Source organism: Pleurodeles waltl, chromosome 6 (genome assembly GCF_031143425.1).
Source record: "Pleurodeles waltl isolate 20211129_DDA chromosome 6, aPleWal1.hap1.20221129, whole genome shotgun sequence".
NCBI lineage: Eukaryota > Metazoa > Chordata > Amphibia > Caudata > Salamandridae > Pleurodeles > Pleurodeles waltl.
In genome coordinates this window covers 588,190,048-588,212,189 of record NC_090445.1, presented here as the reverse complement: position 1 = coordinate 588,212,189, position 22,142 = coordinate 588,190,048, and the positions used below count along the sequence as shown (strand labels likewise).

The 22,142-nt window shown below is 46.2% G+C and overlaps 1 protein-coding gene across 2 annotated transcripts in view; it reads right to left on the bottom strand.

Moving 5' to 3' along the window:
• The window catches only part of SPDEF (SAM pointed domain containing ETS transcription factor), a 64,166-nt gene extending 43,262 nt beyond the window's left edge, over positions 1-20,904 (bottom strand). For both annotated transcript variants that reach the window (XM_069238836.1, XM_069238835.1), the window contains exon 1: positions 20,204-20,904. The gene's annotated coding sequence lies outside the window, so the exon portion shown is untranslated. The remainder of the gene's footprint in view (positions 1-20,203) is intronic.
• Positions 20,905-22,142: the final 1,238 nt, after the last annotated feature.

Sequence of the window (22,142 nt, the reverse complement as noted above, 5' to 3'; positions counted from 1 at the left end):
AAGATGGACGTAGCTCACTTATCCGGGGAGGGCTTGACTATGGTCACACAGAAAGTCTTAAACAGCCTGGTGCCTCTGAAAGGCCAGACGGGCTATTCAGGCAGTTACATGTCTTCTTGACTGACTCTGCCCAGCCCAACTGGCCTTTTCCAAGCACCTGCCTTCTATAAATTTCTCCTGTAGACTAATCGAGGTATCCTGTTCACTGCACCATTGGTGCGTATGTAGTTAATCTGTTGAAATCTGGAGTTCCACGTTCAGCAAATGGGTCCTTTAATAAACAACTCTAATAGGATAATGTATGGGGCATGAGTTGTGAAATCATTCATTGTAGTGCATAGAAGCAACTGAGTTTTCGGTTCATTCTATACAGTTCCAAACTCTAACAATGTTCCTAACTCTAACATATAACCCAAAAATATAGGTAATGCACTCAGAGGTTCTCATTTTCAGGTCTCATCCACAGACAATATAAGCTGTCTGGCTACAAAAGACCTATTGTGAACACACAATGGGCTTTAAGCCTGCCTATTGCTTACCATTGGTTGGCTTTACTGTAACTCTCATTTTCTTGCATCTTATTGAATGGCTTGCCTTCCTCTTGTGATTGTCCATCCCTTGAAGCATAGCCTCTTTACAATCCTTTTCATAGGCTGACTTGTATCCATCCATTGCATGCATTAATGGAACTACTTTTTTTCTGTTTCATTCAGCTCTGAGAGCGCATGTGTTTTCTGGCTTCTCCATCACATGCTGCCCCTCCGTCGAATTGCCCTTTCCTGCACTGTGTCAGTCTCCACCCCTCCCAGCTTGTCTGGAAATGCACAGCAACAGCAATATTTTTGCTGGGGCATGGCTGAAGAGCTGACTGCAAGGGTTGTTTTTGATTTATCTCTTGCATTCCTCATACTGCATGAAATCAGACATTTTGTTATACAAAGGCTTTTGTGGCACTGGGCGAGGGCTGCACTCACTCAACTGGTGTCTGCACTTAACATGACACTTCCCACGAAGGCCTGTAATTCTGCTCTCTGGGTTACTGCATTCTCACACCTTATTCTTTTTAAATTGTGTTCAGAGTTTCCTGAGTAAAACGTTTTTTAAAAAGAAACTATGTCATTTATAAGGACTGAAAGTTTTGAATTTAATGTACAATTTTGAGATACCTTAAGATATGTTTGCTTTTCCTAATGTATTTTGGTTTTTTTCCTTTTACTTTTAAATGATCCTTTACAAACAAATATTATAAAGTCAAAAGCTCAGCACTCTAGTTATAAAGGCGAGACCTATTGGCAGGAGCACTGGAATTATGCGGCAGGGGAGGGCCACATTTTCCAACAGGGTTGACTAAATTATAGGAAAGAAAAGGCAAGCAATGTGGCATAATAAGGCACATTTATTCATGGCATTCATTATTTTGTCATTTTTACAGATGGCAACACTGGGCAAAAAAATTAAACTCGTGAGTACTTGTTTAACAACCAATACTACTGCATTAAGGAACTAAAAAAAGCCCCGTCAACCTTTGTGAAGGGCCTTCCGCTGCGCAGAAATTTGTGTTGCCTTGTTTTTCGTAACTTTTGATCCATTTGAGGTAGAAAAGATTTCTCTTATTAAAATCTGCAGATTATGCAGTGAATGATGAGTTATGAGGCAACTGCAACAAATCCATACTTATGGAGAAATGGTGCAGCCTCAGAATCCCATAATTCCAGTGGCCCTGCCTAATGGCTTTGCCAAGGCTTGTTTTCAGGTGTCGAAGGATCAAACACTGAGTCAAACTTGCCAGAATTTTAACCAGAAAAGACAATCATCTAGAATGTGCAATAAGGGATGTAGCCTATCAGTATTCGATTTGAACATTGAACACGAAGAATTGTGACTTGGAGTTTAACAGGATTACAGGATAAGTGATCCAGCAGCGCTACAGTACTCGTAGCCTGGGTAAGAACACACTTGGAAGAATATCACACAAACTAATAAATAGGATGTCAAATCTAAAAGGATATGTCCCAGCAGATGCAGCCTTTGGCTGTCTCGGGTTTGCCCCAGTCATGCCTCGATCGATTCCGAGGCCAGAAAGAGAACTCATTCATTGCTGCTCTCTTTGCAATCTCCTCCAATCTGATACTCTAGAGTCACACTGTGAACATAAGGCACTATATAAATAATGTAAGCAAATAAATAGAACCGGGGCTGAAAACACTCGCTGCCTCTAGCAGATAAGCAGCCCTCACATAAACACTCAGTGGTGCTGGGATCTGTGCAGACGCGTAACGCCGAAACCTACAGCCCCTCGCCGATATGGGCCCCAACCCTTCAAGTGGCCCCAACCCTCGGGGGGCCTTCATTCAGCCCAATGCCAGTGTGGGACTCAGAGGCTCTTCATTCATCATTTTAGGTTACGCCACTGGATCTCAGCGCAATATGAGTGCCTCAGTTCTGAGTCCACGAGGGCCACTCAGCCTTTCATCTTTCTGAGGTCGTTAAAACGAGGACTAATTAGCACTACAGAAGTGCATGCACTACAGAAGTGCATTAGATAACACATCAGTCAAGGCGTGGTTGTTATATGCCACCCTCGAACAGGCCCAAACGGTAGGAAGGGCGCCTGTATGTGTGTATATAATAATGTTAGTGCAAAACTAGTGCAAAGGCAACAGAGCGCTGCTAGCAGGTTTGGGGAAAGGAGGGCATGAAAAACCAGGCGCTATAACTCTCAGAAGAAGGGCTTTTCACCTCGAGGGCAGAATATTCTATGTGAGACAGAAAACATCTTTAAAATAAATGTTTAGTTTAACATTTCTGACTGTGCTTTATGTTGGGGAAGGTACAGCCAGTGGCCAGCACTAGTAGTAATTACAAACGGAAATTGAAACATGTCTCTACAGGGCATTATATTAGAGTTATTAACTTTATATATGAAAATCTCAGATCTGTTTCTCGGCAAGGATTCAAAGAACACTTATGTAGTCCATTCTGGTGATGCCATCCCTGTTTATTTTTGAAGCATTCAAGCGCATATTACACAGTTTGTGAGTCTGAAGACACTAAGAAAACGTAATTTTCCCTTATACTGTTTCTGTAGTTTTGCTGTGCATGCAACATATGAGCTTGTATAGTGCCTACTGTGAATGAGTCTTCTCCAGGCGCCTGGGTGAGTTCAGAGCCTGGATGGGTGTTGAGGAAGGGGCATGACTGAGAGCTGTAGAGTTGAGACTAAAAACAGTGAATCCTTTCACACTGCCTGCCCCTGGATCAGAAAGGGATTCAGACTGCACGCTCATACAGACCATGGGCTTTCGGAAGAGTAGAGAGAGCAAAGCCTGTCACACCGGGCTCCACCAACTAAAGCTGCCCCGTTCAGGGATAATTTAAGATCTGGGAGAGAGGGGCGACCAATGCTTTATTTGTAAAATTATAACTGCCAGTGGTCAAAGCGCTACTCAGATACCGAGGGCTGGCGCTATAAAATATGAAGGGTGCCCAGTCCTAAATCCATTTCAGGCCTCTTCGGTTCAGGAAGGCACCCTCTGCCCCTTTGTCTCACTCCCACAGGTGTCTGCTTTCTCCCTGGGCACATATTTTCTGTATTTCTCCTTCTCCGTTTTTTAGTTTTGTTTGTTTTTCCCTATGTTGGCCTCGGGAAATGTCTGATGTGGAGAAATAAGTATCTTTCACCAAAAAAAAGTGCTGGTGCCCCCCACCGGCAACCACCGGCTCAAATTAAGCACTGAGTGTGGCCCAGATCACTAGGGGAAGATAATTGCAGCGAAGGAGTGCTACCAGACAGAATAAAAAGAACACGAGATAGAAGGCAGCTGTGGTATAAACAGTTCGCACATATACTAACAGTATGGGGGGTATGTGGGACCACGGAGTGACCAGCATCGAGGTGCAGCACATAGGGATCGGCATGTGTTAGGAGACGTCGTTGGCAGACCTTAGGTTGCAAGTGGGGGTGTTGGAAGGGGGGGAGTCGGGACGGCACTGAATCACCCCTCATACCCTGTACGACCACAGCCTACTCTTAGCCTGCCAGCGCTATTTTGTGCGCTATTTTTTTCACTACAGTATCAGTGCTCGGTGCTCACATCATATGTGGGGGTGAATTACTCCAGAACCAGGTCTCACAGAATGTATGTCCCTCCAGAATCAGCTCCGACACCTCATGTCATACTCACTCTCTGAGTGCTGATCCCTGTGGGATCCTTAATACAGATCAGTGCTGACACCCTACTTGAACCTTACACACACGCACACACGGACGTGCACACATACATACATACCCCCATGCCTACTCACTATGCTTCGGGGCAGCCGGACTTCAGACCACTTACATAACATTTATTCCGGAAACAACACTACACAAACTTCTTTTGTGTCTTTCGTTTACTACATAAATATCTGACATCCAGTGTGATCCTCAGCACGGCTTCAGTGTAGCCCTTTTGGATGTCTTCAAACCCAGCAAGAACCAAACAAAGCCGTAAAAAGGCAAACCCTCCGTAAGGGGCCTTGTGGTTGAAACAAGACGCTCGGAGCCCCAGGTCGGTCCTTAGACTGGCGGGCCCGACCCCATTTTCTTCTGTTCAGACTCTTGCTAGACTGTAGGGTCTCGCTGTTCTTAAATCCGGAGATTTGTCACAGTTGGTGTTTTTAGACTTCCAGATGCAAATCACGGCTGGCGTTGTGTGTGATCGTTACTTATTCCCGAGTAAGAACGGGCACGTTGCGTGATCCTTACGACTTAATCACTGACGTGTTGTGTAATCCTCATTTACACCAGAATCAGCGGAGACACGCGACCCACACGTGCTCCACAATCAATGCCAGCGCCTTGTGTGATCTTCGTTTGTGCCAAGATACGTGCCCACACGTTCTGTGACCCTCGCTTGCTTGAGAATTAGCACAACTATTTTGACGGATCCCCCTCAAGCCAGAATTAGCACCGACACTGTGTGACTCAGCCCAGATTCACCCTGACAACCAGAACCAGCAATAGCTCGTTGTCTGATTCTCAGGCACAGACGCACTGAGTGATCCTCGCCCATATTCAGCACTCACACATTGCGTGATCTGAGTGATCCTCGCCCATATTCAGCACTCACACATTGTGGGATACCCCCTCTAGAAGCAGAGCTGGCGTCTTATTCACAGTCCCTGTAGAATCAGCACAGAGGGGCCTAGTCACAAACAGTAGTTTGGAGTATGTCCAGGAGTACTCCAGTAGTATGACTAACCTCCTTCAACATATTCTTCACACACCAGCGTCGACACTTCTGCCTCTCCTATCCTGTAGGTGCAGAGAGGTCCACCTCCACTGCGGCCATCTCCATACACATATGTTTTAGTAGTAAATGTGAGAGAGTATAGGGACTGGAAAATGGGGAATATTTATTACTAAATGGGAGGAGTTACAGAAAGAGTAAGAAAGGTTTGGGGGGTTAGGGATGGGTTTTGGGGGACATGCAACCACTTGCAACAGAGTAAGCCCACTGCTATTCATAAATTGCCCTTCTCTAGTTGCTACTACAAAAAAGCACCAACACAGTAGCAACTGTGATCTAGATCAGCGCTGGAGTAAGTTAAGCAGCACACCTGCCCAACCACTGGCACCCTCTCTTAGAAAATAATGGTGGTAGGAATTTAAAATGAAACCCTATTGGAAATAATGTTAAAATAAATGTTTTTGAATTATTTTAAAATATCAATGAATGTTATTTCATTTTAATAATCGGATAACATTACTATATCATTTTTATTTTATTATTATTTTATTTTAAAATATTTTACTAACCATTTTTAATTAAACATTTAATGTACCATACATATTCAATCAAATCATTTAATATTAATTTTATACATCAATTTTAGTAATTTTAGTACATAATACAAATATACTTAATACTTTAGGTGACAATTCTTTTGTGTAACACTTTATAAATGTCAAAACTAATATATTTCTTAATCTAATATAGTCAAAATAACTACATTTTAATTTAAAATTGTTATTAATGCTGTAATATTTTGTTCTGTTGTTCTACATGTTAAATATAACAAATTAACATTAATATTTAACAAAACTACGTTTCAATTTTTTTAAGGTTGAATAACCTTTTTATGTTTTTCCCTATACTTTACCATAGGGAAATCTCTACCCTAGTTGTGGAGGTCTCTGCAAAGAGTGCAGCACATCAAATATAATTATACAGTCACTACTGGTAAGAACCGTTAGTCATGTATGACATTTTTAATGACTCCACCCCAGATTTCGGTGGTGGCGACATGTACGTCTTCACTCTTGTTGAGCTTTCTACTCGTAAATTGTGAATAACCAGAAGTAGTAAAGTTACTCAAAAGTGTAAGAGTAAATTTACTTGTAGTAATTTACCTTTGTGAATAGCGCCCATGGTGTGATCTTTGCCTATATTCACCACTGACACATATGATAATCGACTAGAATCAGTGCTGACACCTTGTCCGATTCCCAGCTGCTTCACAAACTGCACTCACACAGTGTGTGATCCTCACCCATATTTAGCACTAACACAATGTGTGAAACATGCCATAGAATAATGATGTCTGATTCTCGAAGACCCGAAAAACATCACTGATACATTGAATGGGCTTCACCCATACTGGAATTTGATTCTGCAGCTGGAGCGCTAATTATGGATTTGCAGCATATCCTACATAATTCACCATCTGCTTCATCATTTGCAGATTTTAACAAAAAAAGATGTTTCAAGCTTGAACAGATCAATTGTTACTGCAAATGCAGCAACACCTATTGCTGTGCAGGCCTTTCACAAAGGATGACTGGTTACCTTTAGTTGCTAATTGCTGCATTTGGGTATTAAGCTTGCACTTGTGAAGTGAGTACTTGGCCCAGACAGCAAAAAAAAGACAAAATAATGAAGCAATACTGCCACAAAATATTCTGTGTTCTGGTACATTATGTGCCTTTTCTCATAATTCAGTCAGAACTCCTGCTGCATGAAATGGTCCTCCCCCGCTACCTAATTCCAGTGGTCCTGCCCTGTTCATAATCAGAGCTAGCACATTTCGTGACCTAGAGTCAGTGCACTGCTGACTCCTTGTCTGATTCTCAGTTATTCCAGAAACATCGCGGACGCAGCGCGTGAGTCCCAGGTACGCAATAACCGGCGCTGACAGCTTGCCAGGATACAAGATTTAAACAACAAAACTTTCCCTCTCCGTTCTCAGTTCTAGGAATGTCCTTTTATCTCACTTGAGCGAACACCCTCTATGGTATTTTTGTCCATTATCTCCTCTTCCTGCTCCGTTATCTTGTCTTTAAAGTGGATGTACCAGAAAAACGCTTTGTTTTTTTAAAGAAACTGTTAGCTTCAACCCCAACCAGCAGAGAACAAAGGGGCTCAGTGGTGCCACAGTTAGCAGTAACCGATACATACAGGCCCGCGTGAGCTCTCAGTCCCATGAACAGCCGAGTACGGCCTAAAAAGCGTCCAAGGTGATTGTGATTTCTTGAAAATAATCTTTCAAGTGGGCAGCGCGTTGTTTACAAGGATACACAGACGATTCCTCTTCATACACATGCAATTAATTGGTGGAGAGATTGGGCTTGTGCCCAGGTGCTGATAGTTCGGGGGTTGGACCAGAAGCCACGAGTCCTGCCTGAAGCTCATCTTTCTGCGGCATGTGTGAGGAAAATGGTTCCCTGGCTGAGCTACATCTTCTCACCTGTAACTACATGATAGAAAGAAAGTGTTATATATGTGGGAAGCAGCAAGGTAACGTTATGCGATTTAGAAAACGGGAGAAATCACTAAAAGGCACTTGGGTGAGCCCACAAATCACACTATGGAATGGCGTCACCATAAGAGGAGGCACAGGAAGTGATGCCACAGTGTAAAATTTGTGCCAGTGTTTGCTGATGCTCAGCACCGCTTCTTACAATTAAACACCAGCACTTATATATGGCAGTTTACCGCATGGTGGCGCTGTCTGTCTATTTTTTTCAACAGAGTAACTCGTGTCTTCAACACAGCCTTAAAAAAAAGAATAAAATCAACAACCCATTCCATTATTACTTCATAAGGTGACCGGGAAAAGTCCAAAATGTCTCTTTTGTATGAGTGTGCCAACACAGACATTCAGAGGGCACAGACTTGGGCAAAGGGTCGTGCCAGCCACAATGGCGTCCCCAAAATTACATTGACCCTGGCACTTAAAAAAAAAAAAAGCACTGGCCAGAGCCCTATCATACCCCCACTTTATTGACAGTAAACACTAAGCAGCAGGTTACCCATTCAATGTGCAGCAGCCAGACGAACTAATGACTGTGATGCGGCAGGTGCTTCAATTACTCAACACAGCCAGTCTCATAATGAGCATCTGGGCAAGGTAATGAATATGAAGCAGATGCCTGTGTGAATATGCAGCAGCATTCACCCTAACGAGTATGCAAACGCCACATGACCCAGTGAATATGCAGTAACACGCACCGGAATGAACATGCCGCAGCTGGGCACCCTGGTGAACTGGCGGCAGCTGGGTGCCCTCGTGAATATGTAGAAGCCAGGCACTTCCATGGATATGCGGCAGCAATGTGCGCTACTGAGCAATATGCAGCAGTCGGGAACAAGAATACATCTGAGTGACTTGGCTTGGGGCTCACTACAACTGCACGGTCTGAGAAGTGTGCCAACGGTGGGAACCAGGCCCTCCTTTTCACGAATCGCAGAGCCAGCCACATGAGGTGCCTTTAGTGAGCCGGGGCCCAGCCCCAGCAAAAAGACAAACCAGGTCTCTAGTTCTTTATTGCTGCTTCTTCTCTACTTGTTCTCGCTTCTGCCTATTTCTGTTCTCCTTCCTCTCGTTTGTTTCCCTGTCTCCCTCCTATTCTCTTCCTATTTGTGTCTTCTCTATACGTTTTCTCACTACCTGCTTCGTTCCTTTTTGTTATTCCTTGTTCTTTTCTCCCTCATTTCCTGTATTTCTCGTTCACTCTTTCCTCCATTCTGCTCAAGTTCCCTCCTTCCCTCCCTCTCCATCGAGACATGAATTGAGATCTGCTAGGAAGCGTGGTAGGCGGGAGTACTGCCCTATTGTATGAACTGAATATCAGAGCATAAGCAGTATCTCGGATTAGAAGGAGCAAAGTACTAGAGCTGGGAGAGTATGGAACTCTATAGCGATTCTCTCCAGCATTAATGTGTTTCCAGGGGTTCCAGATGTCCTTGGCATCCCTCTCCACCATCCCACCACCACTTTTATCAAGTACTTCATTGCAGTAAGCACGCCCCAGTGGCGTGCAGTTATCAATTGTGCAGCAGGTGCAGGGAGCCAGTAGCCAAAGAGACAATTGTACCCCGACTATGGTGGTGGTCAAGGCGGCCAATTTTACTAGCCTACATTAGAGTTGACTCCACCCTTGCTATGCCACTGCAAGTCCACTCCGTATAATGGATGAAATATGTTGTTCACTGATTAGTCTTTCTTTCTCTAAGGGAATGAGGAAATGGTCCCTGTGCCATCAATTTACATTGGACTTGTCTGGTCATACTGATGAGTAATATTTGAGTCTTGGCTACCCTTGAACATTTTTTGTACCAGCATCATCAACACTACATCTCTCACTGTGAATTCTGGCAGCCTCTTCTCTCCTGTACCAAATGGTGTGTTTTCCTTCCACTTCCCCGTTCCAAGTCTATAGCTGAACACCAACAAGACCGAAATCGTGATCTCTGGGAAAAGAACATCACTGTGGGACTCCACCTGGTAGCTAACAGAGCTGGGACTGACATCCATGCCAAGAACCTTAGGATCACCATCGACAGCAAATGTGACATGACCCCCCAAGTCACTGTCGTCACCACCTCAAGCTTCCATATCCTCAAATGATGAGGTAGATTTTCAAATGGCTCCCAATCAGCCGCTGGAAAACCATTAGGTATGCCCTGGTCACAAGCAAGCTGGACTATGGGAACACCGTCTGTGCTGGGATAAACAGAAAACTCACCATGAGGCTGCAGACCATTCAGAACATGGTGGCCAGAACGACTCTCAACTTCCCACACCGCACTCACATCACTCTGCACCTGAAGGAGCGCTGCTGGCTCCCCAATTACAAACAAGCAGATTTCAAACTCCTGACCTACACTTTCACTGCATTATATAACACTAACCCCGCAAACCTCAACAACCGCATCTGCTTTCACAAACCTTCAGGCAGCTCCTCTCATCCAGAAACCTACTTGCACAAACCCCAAACATACGGAAAACCAGATCTCGTGGCTGAGGCTCCTCCTGCATCGCACCTAAAGCATAAAATGAACTGCCGCTACACGTGAGAGCCTCCTCCTCACTTCTTGAGTTCTGCAAGAAGCTGAAGACCTGGCGTTTTCTCCAGTCCCTGTAGTACCTAGGTGTGCCAAGACTCACACCTGCTCAGCACCAGAATCGCCACTTGGGTGATAGCGCGCTCTATTAATCTGCATAACATAACAAAACAGCATGCTATTAACGGAAATGAGAGACATAAGCATTGGCAGTGCCAACAGGTCTCACTTCTATATTGCAGGCTTCAAGTTACTGGATTTGCCAATGCTTGTTTGTAAAGTGTTGCTTAAATAAGTGAAAGGAAAAAGCATTTCAAAATACTGGAGGAAAAGCAAACAGATATCATGGTATCCCGAAACTGGATGCTGAGTTCAATATTGTCAGTCATTATAAATGGCACAGTTTGTTTTTCAAATACTTTTCATGTAGAAAAGTCAAAACAGCATTGTGAAAGCCAGTTTCAGAAGATCCAGCCTAAAAATAACTCAGATGACTTGCAGGTATTGTATAAGCTGAATGAGGCCTTGAATAAGAAGTGTCAGAATTTAAATGGAAATGCTTGTCAAGGCCTAATTTACTTTCCATAGGACATTGGAACCGAAACAAATGCGCCGGTTATCTGGTGCTCTGCAGCAGCAATGGGGCAGATTTAAGGGCCTCCAGCAACATCTTTCTTCATAATGCTAAGTGCATCTTGTGCTTCAAACAAAAACTGAATGAGTGCAGCAGCTTACACCTTCCCCAGTGCAATAATTGCCTCCTTTGTGTGCCGAGGCAGAGATTCTTATGCACAAGTGAAATGCAGAAGATGAAACAAAAACAACCCAGCAAAGTCAAACCAGAGTAAAACTGCATCTGCTGCTGTGCTTTTACAAATGAGTGGGGAAGGGTGTGCAGCAACATGGATAGTGATGGGGAGGGGATGTTTGGGGAAGTAGTGCACAGGGGAGAAATCAAAAACAAAAGTGACCTCCGCAGAGAACTCAAAGAAAAAGAAAAAAGTACTTCCCTGATATGAATCATGGAAAGTAAAAATTCATCCAATAAATAGGATGGTAAAGAAGTTGTGCTCCAGGGATGGAACAGATATAATGAAGCAAATAAATAAGATCCAAGCAAAATGAGCTGCCAAGAAAGCAAACCAATAATAAGCAATAGGATGACCCACACTTTAGAGCATTGTTTCTAAACACATGTTCTATCCCGGTTAAAGTCCAGGCCGCACCATCACACATTTAGAAGTAGACGAAGGCTCAGAATGAGCCTGGTTCCACCCTGCAAGGTGTGACAATAACTAAGTAGATCCGTAGGCATAGAAGCCAGACTTGCAGGGAGGCGACGCGGTCCTAAAGCATACCGTTTTACTCTTTCATTAATGTTCCATCATGCATAGTGAAGTTTGGAGTACTAGAAGCCGCAGCGACTGGTGCACGCAGCACTGGTAACCTGCTATCTGTTGTGGTGAACTGCCTAGACTGTCCATCAGGAGACAACGCCATCGGGTCAATCAGTGACAGATGGCTTCGTCTGGATCCAGTAGAAGGGTGTGTGGCTTTGGACATAAGACCAAAGGGACCAGAATAACTTAACTTTACTCAGGAGAAGAAACGGAGCAAACGCTCTTTTGGGCCTTTTTTCTCCTTGTCTAATGGGACACTTAAAGGGGGTTTTGTCCATCCCGAAGGAAATGAGGATGTTTTCACTACAACAAAAATAGAGCAAATAGGTTTATACAACAGTACTTTGTCCTGTTTCAAATGAAACACTACCATAATATGCATTTGTATATATTTGTTTAAAAAATGGCTAGGTTGTTTATTTGTATCAAACTCTGTAAGATACATAAAATCATGCATATGAAAAATGTGTCAAAAACTTCCTGCAGTTGTTTCATACTAATTTTCTACATTTGTGCGTTTGTGCAATAATGTAAATATTGCATAGATGAGAGCAACATCTGTAGCCTTATTTGTCGTTATGCATTCAGTAAAACAATGTAAACAACCTTTGTTCTGTTTTGAGAGCACTCATTTAAACTTTGTGGACTCTGCCCCTTCCCTCCTGCAGAAAAAAACCTGAAATTCATCTATTTAAAGGGAATATCAATTGGAACCATCGGGCAACAAGCAGTAGCTCCAATTTTAGAACAGGTGAACTGATGCCCCAAACTGCACTTTTCAAAACCATTATTTAGTACAAACCATTTGTAGCTGGTCAACTGGAATTTCAACTGGGGGGCATGTTGATTATTCACCAAAGAATAATGAAAGAATTCCTACTCCACTCTGTAATAAATGTTTCTTAATATTACAACAGTCTGTTGCAGACTCCCTCTTAAAGCCTCGCACCGTGAGATTGCATCAGAAAAGGTTTTTTGAAAAAAATGGTCACAAGATTATTGCTGTGTGAGGAAAGGCATAATGTCTGCCAATCTCTGCCAGTGCGTCTGGGTCTCTGGCAGTGCTATTTTTTAAATAAATACACAAATAAGCGCAGGCTCCCGCCGTTTTTCTTGGGAGCCCACCGCTGGCGGTGCTGGGTGCTGGAGTTGCTAAACAGTTAAGCCATCTGGATTTGACTCCACTGCATGCCACTTTCCTTAACTCTCTTCACTGCCTGTCTCTTTATCCCATTCTTGCAGGTCTTTTTCCCCTCACCTTTCTTTCTTATTGTTTTCCCATTATCCCTTCCTTCTTCTTCGCTTTTTCTTTCTCTGGGTCAAAGTCTGATGATGAAAAATAACAAAAGGCATTCAAAAATAAGTGCCGGCGTCCACCACCTGCGACCACTTTCAAAAATTAGGCACTGTTGTGGTAAACATATAATTTCATGTTGCCAACGGCCCAGTGCTCTAATCTTTGGCTATTCGCTAACAAACCAGTCTTTTTAGACGGGTTTTATCAAGTAGGCAAAATAAATTGAACCAGGGCCAGACAGGCCTCTGCTGCTTTCTCCAGTTCCCCGAGGTGAATTGCAGAAGGCACGGGTGACTTCAACAGAAAGGGAAAGTGCAAGAGGGAGGGATGAGTTAGAGAGGAAGAAATCAGAGAGGCAGAGGAGGGAGAGACAGGAGAGAAGGGGAGAGAGAGAGAATGGATGAGTGGAGAAAGACAGCGTGGGGAGACACAGGGAAAGGAGTTAGTTTGGGCATTTTTGTCATGGCAGCTTTTGGTTTCCCAATCCTGCCCTGACCAGGACTACTATTCCCAGCATGTATTAGGTTGTTAAACAAAACCCCAGGAGTGGAGCACTGTGTCCATGGCGTCATGGGGTAACCTGGTAATTTCTGTGTATGTCACTTACAACAAGGTTTGTATGTGGGCTCTTGTGAGAATTGCAGTCTTTATGTCTAGCTCTAGGCAAGGGCTGAATGTGAAGGAGTAGTGTGTAGGGGAAGCTCTATGTATGCGCACCAACATAAGCATATGTGTGTATCAATACGTGCAGATGTGAGTCAACATGGATGAGTACGTTCAGATGTGTTGTTGCAGGTCGAGTCAGAGATGCAGTAATGCTGAGTTTTGGGACTTATTGAGACACACATTCCTCACACTGCATAGGTCACTAATGAATGATGTTTACCCTGGGATCTCATAAATTGGGCACAGCAGAAGAGGAAATTTAAGAGAGGAGAGATGTGAGTTTGAAAGCACCTGATATTTGGGCAAAATGTCACTCACTACACTTCCTCAGGGTTCACTGACATAGGGCCTGATTCTAACTTTGGAGGACGGTGTTATACCGTCCCAAAAGTGGCGGATATACCACCTACCGTATTACGAGTCCATTATATCCTATGGAACTCGTAATACGGTAGGTGGTATATCCGCCACTTTTGGGACGGTTTAACACCGTCCTCCAAAGTTAGAATCAGGCCCATAGTAACTAGGCCTGGGCAGAATTTCAATCATGCCAAAGTAATCAGAGTCATATTGGTAATTGTGCATTTCACTTTGAGGCAGAATTACATTCACTTGCATATTTAAGAATAATTTGCAAGAAAAAAATCCTACTTCAAGAGTACTTTTAGCAAGCATAAGTGTTTGCTTACGCTGCTGTCTATGTTCTGTTGCATTTTGTAGTAAGAAGCTAGCGCTAAATGCTGTGGAAAATCCTACCCCAAGTGCATATTTAGTGAGTGTGAGCTGCTGTGCACGCTTGCTATTCATGTTCCATTACATTTTGCTCTGTTTCTTAGCGCAAAATGCATGTGAAGGGGCATTTTTGCAATAAGAAAATTGTGCAAAATGCAGAATTACTCTTTTTCCATACCTCTCCGTGATCTCACTGGCTTTTTTGGGTAATTCAGCGTGATTACGCTACACTGAATTACGCGAGTTACGGCCACCCTTAGTCATAACTTATTTCATTTAAAGTCTGTAAGTCAGTGCCATTGAGCTGGACAGAGCCTTATTTGGAAAAGAATGAGTGCCAGCGCTCAAAGCTCAGTTAAGAAGTGGCAGCCAGTGCACTTAGGTGTTGGGGCACTGAACACCAAGGTTGCATAGTCTAAATCCAACTCAATCCACTACCACTCACTGCCCCTTTATCTCTTTCTTGCAGGCTCCTGCTTTCCCCCTTGTCACTTTTTAGGTCGAGCACGCAAGCGATTTGACCTGTAGTATGCATTGTGGGCTTTTAACCACACCCACCGCACCCTCATCACTTTCACTCGTTCATGAGCTTGCCTTTCATAAATCCTCTGTTACCATTAGTAAAAGCTGTACGTATGCCCTACTTGGGGTAGTTTTGTTACTGCCTTGCAGACTGCCCCTGTTACATGGATAATTGCACAATTGCCAATACTTTTGACTGCGAGCGCACTTCTTTTTTTTGTGTCTCTCCTTCACGCTCATAGCAACCACGGCACTTTGAAATGGCTTGTTTATGTCAACTTTTCAATTTCAATTTAAGTGGCAGGAAAAGTCCAGTTAGCAATTTACAATGCTAATAGCTTTAACTCGAGCAAACGCGAGACCCATTGCATTGCAAATGCTTGTTTTGACTTTCTCTCCCTCCATCTTTCCGCATTGTGTGTTTTTTCTGTCTTGCTCTCTGTATAGTCTCATGTGAAAAAATAAGTGCCCGCCCCTACTGGCAACCACCAGCTCAAATTAAGCACTGAGGACTTCATTACGAGTTTGACGGTCTTTTCGGAAGACCACAGTGGTGACAGCCGACAAAAGACCGCCACTGTTGGCGGTATCCCGACCGCCTTATTACTAGTCACATACTGAAGACCACCCAAAAACAGTCACAAATCCAAGACCACCTGGCCGACTGAGGGTGGGAGAGAGGTGGTCCCACCACCAGCCCTGTCACGCCGACAACATCCCACCATCCATATTACACCCCACAAATCAGCACAGCGGTCATTGCATGCCGGAAAACCATATATTGTTCATTTCTGCCAGGCTTTTTGTGACAGTGAAACTGCCCCAGAAATCCTGGCGGTGTGCAACCTTGTAATATCGTTGGCGGAAACATGGTCTCCGCTGGCCTGAAGATGCCTGCCGCCAGCCTCAGCAGTCAATCAGCACTGGTGGTACTTGCGGTGTATTGGCTATGTTCTATTGGGAACACCGCCATGCTCATAATAATACGGTGTTCTTCTCCGCCGGGCCGCCGGTGGTGCGACCACCATCGCCACTGTGGCGGTCATGGGACAGCCAAACTGCTAATGACCACCTGAGTGGAGGCACTATAGGACCCCAGCAGGGCCCAGGGAGTGCTATAGGAGTTCAGCAGTATCCACTTAGCGGCAGTCTGTCAGGTGAGTTGGATGAGACATTGTCACTTGAGCTTCACTCACGCTTTTTCCAGGTGGTGTTCTTCCAAGTGCCTACACCAACTTTGCCAGCACTTGGAATGAGTGAGAGAGGAGAAAGAAACTAGGGAGGATGAGAAATATGGCAAAGGAAGGAGGATAGTGGTTAGGAAGAGAAAAGGCTGAGAGAGATACAGGTGAAAGCCTGAGGAGGGAGAAAGGAGTGAAAATTGCCATGTGGAGCACAGTGAAATGGGAGAGGAGAAAAAAAAGAGAAGGAAAGAAATGCAGTGGAAGAGAAGTAGGCCTGAACAGGCTGGTGTGAACTTCAGGAATGATATGGGTGTCATATTATATGCCTTACTGGGACTGCTTGAAATATCTGTCTATCAGGCAGAACTTAATTTGAGCCAGAGGTTGCAGGTGGGACTCACCAGCACTTGGTTTTGGGGACCAGCTCTTAATTTTACTCATCAGACTTTGATCCAGAAGAAGAGCGAGAAAGGCAGAAGTGGGTGAAAAGGAGGAAGAGAATGATGGGCAAACAATGGTAATGGGGAGAAAACAGAAATGAAAAATAATCTCCAAGAGTCAAATAAAAGAGTAGGAAGCGTAGAGTGGTGGACGAAAGCGCATGAGGTGGGGTCCACTTGACAGCTTTGGTGTTCTGCAACCCCAGCATTCTGCAACACTGGCCACAGGTATTTAAGAAAAACTTTGGACACCAGCTCTTATGATGTTGCAAATTAAGCCCAGCTATCAGGGCACAGGCTGTCACAGCGTGTCCACGTTAAACTACGGGTCAGTCTAGCGCTACCCTATGCATTTGCCCCAAGTGCACTCCCTCTGGCCTGCCACTGCATGACAGATTTCTGCTGGCTTGGCTCGTGTTTTGGTCTTAAATCCAAGCCATACCCCTTGCTCAGCTCTACGTCGGCTCTCCCCATAGATTTTCTACCTTGCTCACCTCTACTCAGTCGCACATTGTTTTTTCCTTGTTAATGCACTTGGGACTCTGCAATGTCCCCAGGCTGTCCCCAAAAGTGCCTTTCAGAGCTCTAGCGACGCAGCAGTATTATGTTCCTCCAGCAGTGCCCTGTCACTGATCTAGCATCTAGAGAGTACAGGTCCTCCATTAGTGCCCCGTCGGTGCTCTAGCGCCTTGGCACCTTAGCAGTGCGAACTTCCTCCAGCAGTGCCTAGCGTCCCGAGAGCGCATGCCCTTCATTAGTACCTCGTCAGTGCTCTACAGTTTCAGCAGCTGTGCCCTCTCAGGTCTATAGCACCACAGCAGTAAGAGTTTACCAATCTGTGCACTCTCGGGGTTCTAGCGCCTCTGCAGTCTAAGCTTTCCCTAGCAGCCCTCTAGCCCCTGAGCAGTGTGCGCTTCCTCCAGCACTGATCTGCAAGCGCTCAAGATCCCACAGTGCCATGTCGGTGCTCTAGCGCCTAGGTGGTGTGAGCGTCCTCCGGCGTTCAAGCGCCTCCGCAGTGTGAGCTTCTTTCAGTAACGCCTGTCAGAATCACGGGACTGCAGGTGCGTGACTACAGCCACGAAAAAAACAACGAACATTAAAATTAGAATGCGTAAATCTGAGAGCCGAGCAAGCCTCGGGTGTGAGCACACGGCGAGAGCTGTGAAACGAACCGCTGCTCGCTGCACCGAAGAGAAACACAGACAATAGCGGCACATTCCGTAGCGCCTGGGGAGGGATTGGATGCGAGGCACTGCGGAGACAGGTGCACGGCCGTGCCAGGGGAATGGCTGAAGGCGTGTGCGCTCCTTCACAGTCGGAGCCGCGAGTGGAGTGATGGAGGTCTGGGAGGGCATTCCATATGGAGGCTTAATGGGCCGAAGAAGAATGGCCCGGGGTCTAGTTCCCTTTACAGTTTGTGATCCCGCCTTTAGATTTGCATGTCCCCTGCTAGAAGCCAGGGGTGGGTGTGAACAGCCCCCTGCCCCCCGCGGTGCGGCGCACCTGCCAGCGACGGCATCTCAGCGCTTGCCCTACGCAGGAATGTCCATATATGTGTGGAGCGCGCACCTAGCTCCAGGGCGCACCAGAAAGAGGCTGCCCGAGAAAAGGTAAAGGCATTCCAAGAAAAACAGCCCCACGCAAGTGTGAGTAAAGAGGGATCGCCCAAATGGAGACCACACCAAGCCAGGGCAAGACGGCGTCCAGAAAAACATACATCTTCCATTTTGCTGCGTCACAGATTAGAGCGCGTCCGCACGCGTCCCGCGCAGCAGCGCCTCTCACGGGAGCTAATGTACAAGCCTGAGCATCTACTTTCAGGGGTCGCTTTTCTGCGCATTAACTTATTTTCCATAAAAGGTAACTGAGTAGATATTTTGTGGTTAACCGTCGTGAGCATAATCCGCCTTACAAAGGTCAGTTAAATGAAAGAGAACCCAAACTCAAGCATGATTTAATAGAGGGAAGTAAGCATATGGATGATCTTCCAATGACAACAAGACTCAAACAAAAACAGCAGAGAGGTCCACCCTACTAAGAAAAGAAGAGCACAGACCGAGAAAGCATGAGAGCCCAGCTGTCCAGTGACAGGGCAACCTCCCCAACCAAAAACTGAAGAACCCACATGGTCAGCAGAAACACAAGACTCTCCAATCCCAGTGATAGAACACACCCAACCAAAAACTGAAGAACCCTCATGACAGCAGGAGAAACCAACCAAGAAGTGGAGAGCACCCAAGTAGTGACAGGAGAACTGACACAGTCAGCGAAAGCTCGAGAAACCACCAGGACAGGACAGAAAAACTCACCAGGGTAATTGCAAGAAAACCACCCAAGCAGGGACAGAAAAATATAGGCAGCCTTTGGCAGCAAAAGAGCGTACATCATCATCAGCACGACGTTGCTGCCCCCAAACTAGATGAGGCACAGACTAATGGTACTTGAGTAGGGTCGAAGGGGAGAGTGAGTTACATGGCGTGAGGCCCCCACCCCTTACCTAAAAAAAAGACTTTTCTTAGCTTATTTAGGAGTAGCTGTTTCGAGCAATCCTTTGAGATACCTGTGACTCGTTAACTGTTTTCTGATGAGTTATTTGAGATACATCCAACTAGAGAAAGGAAAACCCACAAAGCTAGTAAAGGACAGTACTCACCAATCAGGTGAGACAAGAACCCATAGGCCTTTGAAAAGAGAAGCCACCCAGCTAGTGAGAAAGAATCCACCCAAACAGCCACATGACAACAGATACAACGAAAGACAGCATGAACCCAAAACTAGCGCAAGCAGAAAACTCCCAAACGACGATAGGAGAACCAACTGTGCCAGCAAGAGCAGGAGAACCTAAAAATCTATAGAAAAGCAGCCTCCCAAAATCAAACACAAGAGAACCACCCAGCCAGGCATAGAAGGCGATTGAAGCCATCCAGGGACATGAAATGAGGAAAAGAAAAAAGGCCACTGAACTAGATACCAAGCACCCACCTGTCAGAAACAGGAGAACCTACCCAACCAATCAAAGAATTCACACAACCAGAAACACAACTGGCCACCTAGTGTCTAGTATGAGGGGGATTCAGCCATCCAATGGAAACACAACCTGTCAAATCAGGGACAACAGAACTTGTGTAATCATTGACGGTGGTCGTAGGAAATCATCTCCAAAACCGAGATCCCACCCAACTAGAGATAGGAAAATCCACCCTAACCGACGACAGGGGAAGAACTCAGATAATCAGCCATACACAGCATTAAAATAACCCAAAAATGACAGCAGTAGACAATAGAACCCAACAACAAGAGATATAATTCCAGCTAGCTAGCAAAAGCAGAACACAAGCAGCCAGCAAGAAGAGGACCTGCCACCGCGAGACAGGAGAAGACAGCCATCTATACAGGATACAATAGGCAGTAGAGGCCAGAGAACCCACTGAACGCGGGTAGTTGGAGCTCTCGCCCCAACATTAATAGCAACAGTAACAGCAGGGAACAAACGAATGAATGAATACACCAAACCATGAAAAAAAACCAGAACCCCCACTAAACTCGAGGCAGGTGGCGTCATTGTTGGAAACAAACGAGAGTTATTGGCCTTAGGCCGCTGGGCCGGTCCCACATCCCTCTTCGGACTCACCTGGTCGGAGCACGGAGGGTCGCGGGGTGCGTAGCAGCTGCACCAATCCCGGCGGGGGATTGGAAGCGGTGAACGGTAGGTGCACCCTGTCTCTTCTCAGCCAGGCATCGGAGGGCGAGCGGGCAACAGTGCAGCGGGCACCGGCGTGGGAGCCGTCGCCCTGGGGCAGTGAGCCGTGCGAGGCCAGGTCTGGGGTGGAGGCGGGGTACGCTGCACCCACCTCAGGCTCGTCGAAGAGTGCAGGGGAGTGAAGGGAGCACCTGCACCTCACTGTTGGCTCACAAAAGCAGCGCCTAATGGCATTGCCCGGGGCGGTGGCACCAGCTGGAATTCAGGGCATCAGCTGGTTAAAGGAGTGAGGAATCAGGGTTCAATGGGCGCAGGAAAAGAGACTCCAGGCACTGGTGGGCACAAGGAGCAAGGCTTGGGGAATGCACCTTAGGGCACAAAGCTGGCACAGGGAGTGGGGCCCGAGACAGCGGCTGGCAAAGGTACTCGCCTTAGGGACATCTGTCGGGACAGGCAAAATCCTCAGGGCATTAACGGGCACAGGGAAGAGGCGGAGAACACAAGAAAGCACATGGAGCGCAAGTTGGGGCAGTGGCTGGCACAGAAGCGCGGGGCACCGGCGGCCACCGGGGGCCAGGTCTGTCTGATTGGCCAGGGCTCTTGCAAAGCCACGTGAAGGCTTCTCGCTCGGATTCCAAGGAAAGTCTGCGCTGAATGGGTTACTTAGACGTTATATATAATCCTTCCGCATTTACCTGAACAAACAGAATGGATCGCTCACCTGTTCCATTAACCCCTTAGGATGGCATTATTCTGCCAGTACAGAGGTTGGAAATTCGTGCATACAGAGTGAGGCACACAGAGTTACACACCGCCCCTCCCCGCCCTCAGAAAGCAGCAATCGCCTCCACAGTTACACAGACCACGGGCCCCTCACCTGTACACCCTTCTGAACTCACAGAAACACAGGGTCCCTGCTCCTATGTACTCTGCTGCACACACAGACCACGGGCCCCTCACGTACACTCTTCAGAACTCACAGAAACACACGGGCCATGCTTCTCATGTACTCTCCAGCACGCACACACACCCCGAACCCCTCAGATATACACGCTTCAGAACTCACAGAAACACATGGTCCCTGCACCCCATGTACTCTGCTGAACGCACAGACACACAGACCATGAGACCCTCACATGTACACTCTTCTTAACTCAGAGAAACACACGGTCCCTGCTCCCCATGTACTCTGCTGTACACACAGACCACGGGCCCCTCACATGTACACTCTTCAGAACTCAGAGAAACACCCGGTCCCTGCTCCCCATGTACTCAGCTGCACACACAGACCACGGGCCCCTCACATGTACACTCTTCAGAACTCACAGAAACACACGGTCTCTGCTCCCCATATTCTCTGCTGCACGCACAGGCACACAGAACATGAGACCCTCACATGTACACTCTTCTTAACTCAGAGAAACACCCGGTCCCTGCTCCCCATGTACTCAGTTGCACACGCAGATACACAGACCATGAGACCCTACATGTACACTCTTCTGAACTCGGAGGAACACAAGGGCCATGTTTGTCGTGTACTCTCCAGCACGCACGCACACCCTGAACCCCTGATATACACGCTTCAGAACTCACAGAAACACATGGTCCCTGCACCCCATGTACTCTGCTGTACACACAGACCACGGGCACACACAGATACACAGACCATGAGACCCTCACATGTACACTCTTCTGAACTCGGAGGAACACACGGGCCATGTTTCTCGTGTACTCTGCAGCACGCACGCACGCACGCACACACACACCCCGAACCCCTCAGATATACACACTTCAGAACTCACAGAAATAGACAGAGTACCCGTGCACTCTGCTGCGCACACAGACACACAGACGATGTGTTGCGATTTTA